General features: G+C 37.3%; 1 pseudogene; it reads left to right on the top strand.

Moving 5' to 3' along the window:
- The first annotated feature begins 761 nt into the window (after positions 1–761).
- On the top strand, positions 762–3288 carry LOC122643411 (annotated as a pseudogene).

Consider the following 3288-nt stretch of genomic DNA (forward strand, 5'->3'; position numbering starts at 1 on the left):
GTCACAATAACATCATACACCACCAATCCTTGTCGTTGCCTTTGCTTGCAGCTTATTAGATATCTCCTTAATTGTATAAAGGGACTATAAACCCTATAAAGAATGAATCGTACAAAGGGACTATAAACCCTATAAAGAATGAATCGTACAAAGGGACTATAAACCCTATAAAGAATGGCTCTTCACAAGAGTTGGACACACTCACAAAGTCTTTCTTAGGTTCCCTTCTCTGCCCTGCACTTTTTTATCTGTTTCTTCATTTCCATACAGTGTAACCCTTTTTAATTCTTTTCATGAATTTTGTTTCTGTTTTTATGGAGTCTCAGAAAATCATTTGTTTATAAATTATTTAAATCTGCATAGATATATTTATTTTTCTGTATAGGATTTGGAGTTGATTTTTTTTTTCTTTTTTGATAAATAGGATTTGAAGTTGATGAGAAGTTAATAAAAACGATATTGGGGAAATGGAAGCCAGAGGAAAGGAAATCCTACAAGAAGGGATGTCCCATTTTCTTCATAGAAGACGATCATCTCTTTGAAAATTGGTATGCTGACCATATTGCCCTTCTCAAACGTGAATTCTCTCGTTCAAAGGTAACATATAACTTTCAGGAAGTCTGAGCTGTGAAATGAAATTGAGGGTACCTTAGTAAATTAAAAATTAGCAATTAAAGACGCGATGAAACAACATTTTATTTTTTCCGAGCTTTTAAAAAATAAAGAATAAAGGGATGTGTTTCCTATGGAGGGGTGTGACAATGGAAGTGCACACGGAAGCATCAATAGGGGACTCAATTTGTATTTCATAATGGCGGGATCATCATTTCACCCCCTTGTGTCAGCGTGGAGCATTTTCCTAAAGAACAAACATCGAAAGAACTATAGTATCTTGCCCGCAAGTTCCCCGTAGGAATTGAATGAGGGCAGAGATTCTTAGTGAAGCAAAACCAATCAGATCAAGAAACCCATCAAACATTAGTTTTTCAAAGGATTTTTTTTAGACTAGACCTTTGGGTTTTTATTAGGGTTCATACATGCATTAATCCCAGATCGTAGACCACCCTGCTCTAGAGCAACTACTCTACCTAGCTTATCTTCCTACCCACCCTGTCAGTCTAGGATGATTTTGATCAGTTGAATCAAATCCGATTCCCATTTTTGATATCATGTTGTCACTGTTCTTCCACCCCAGCCTTTCGCCTTCCAATTTACAATTTGACCAACATAGGATGAACTTCTAGTTCTCCCTAGGGTTTTAAAACACCAAATCAATCATTGGCGATTCTAATCCGATCCCTAATTCGTGTTCAAGAATCCAGGAATTGGTCCTCATATCCAAAAACAGGGAATTTCTTGTGTTTTTTAATATAAATCAACTATGTCGGATCGGTGAAAATCGAGATTAATCACGGCTTACTCCCAATTCATAAGACCCTGGTTCTCCCATGCCAATACCATATTGAATATGGCTCGAATGGACCCCACAGAATATGTATGGAGTGGGATCCAGACTTTGTCTAATCACCGCCATTGATATAAGGATCTAACGGACAGGAGCGTAATTTAGCATAGATTAATTTTATTGTGGGTTCCACTAGGCAATTATGATCATCAACCATATGATTGACGGATCATTATCCTTTCAGGTTCCTGTCGGGTACGATAGGGAGCAAAAATGACAATCTAACCCCCTGCCCAGGTGGAGTCCACCCCCCTCTTATTAAAGGCACCGGACAACCGTACCGACCAATGCAGTGGTTCTTGAGAAAGAGATGCTCGTCTGTTAAAGGAAGCTTTGATTAAGGAGAACCGGTCGCATTATGTTCTCATTGAGATCGCTTACACCCAATCATCCGAAGAGCTGTTGGGAGCAAGGAAGATGTTGCTTCCCATATCTTCCTCTTTGATCACTACCTCGAGGAAGATGTTGCTTCCCATATCCACAGCACCAACCGCAATGTGAGTTTTTGAGTTCTCGTGATGGGCCCTACGCAACCCATTTGCTGATTATATATGGGTGGGCTATTTAAGGCCTACTCCATTGAATTTGGGTATCTGGGGCCTTAAGCCCATTCGTTGTCTCTAAAATCTATTGGGCCTTAAAAGCCCATTTTACTGCCAAACCTTTTGGCTCCTTTTGGTTGCAAGGGAAATGAAAGGGACGGACAGGAAAAATTTTCAAACCTAAAAAAGAAACTTTTGTAATTATTACCCCATGTGATTGTATAAACTATTTATATTTCTTACCATATTTAGTAATGATACATTTTACATGTAATATTTATTTTACATTTTTTTTTTTTTGGTAAGTATATTTATTTTACATTTTAAACCAAAGGTAAATGGATGCAAAGTAAGTGGAATTTAATAACCAAATATGGAATGATTTGAAGTTAGTGATATTGTCACAGGGTAATGATTACAAAAATTTCATTTTCAAATATAAAAATTTCATTTCCCTTCCCTTTAATTCCCCTTGCAACCAAATGGAGCCGTTATAACATGGAGTTTTCATGTTGGACCGTTGTTTGTAGCACTGGTGAGTGCCTACCCATATGAGGGTTTGAAGGTGAATGATGAGGTTGCAAAATTAGAAGCGAATATCCTCTGTAACGCAATTAAGAATGCCAATACGAAGATCCCCGTCGAGGATGAGGAAGTAGTAAGGATACTATCAACCAGGAGCAAGGCCCATCTGAAAGCAATCTATAAACACTACAAGGAAATGTGTTCCAAGACACTTGATGAGGTAAAACTATTCAAACACCCATACATTAGATTTTAGAAGTAGTAGTTTCTTAATATCCCTTAAATATATAGTGGGACTAATAATTGGATTAAGCATACCCATTTTTCTTTGCAACTCAATGTAACTAATTTCATCTTTTTGTTAGGATTTGGAGCATGGATCAAGCTTAAAAGAATCAGTTATGTGTCTTTGCTCTCCTCAAGCATATTTTAGCAAGGTAAGGATGAATTCATCTACTTAAGAGTACAAAAATTCTAAGTTTTTAAGATTTATTTCAGCTTATTTCTTTCTCTTTCTCATTCTCATTATTTTCATTTTGGGCCTAGGTATTGGATGCTTCACTGAAGAGTGGTGCAGATGAGAAAACTAAAGTTGGGCTTAGTAGAGTGGTTGTAACCAGAGCTGATTCTAACATTAAAGAGATCAAAGAGGAGTACCATAAGGAACATGGGGTTTTCCTCTCCCAAAAAATCAAGGAGACAACTCATGGGAATTACTAGACCTTCTTGCTTACACTGATTGAAAGGGGAGACTAA

This window comes from Telopea speciosissima, chromosome 10 (assembly GCF_018873765.1).
Source record: "Telopea speciosissima isolate NSW1024214 ecotype Mountain lineage chromosome 10, Tspe_v1, whole genome shotgun sequence".
Classification (NCBI taxonomy): domain Eukaryota; kingdom Viridiplantae; phylum Streptophyta; class Magnoliopsida; order Proteales; family Proteaceae; genus Telopea; species Telopea speciosissima.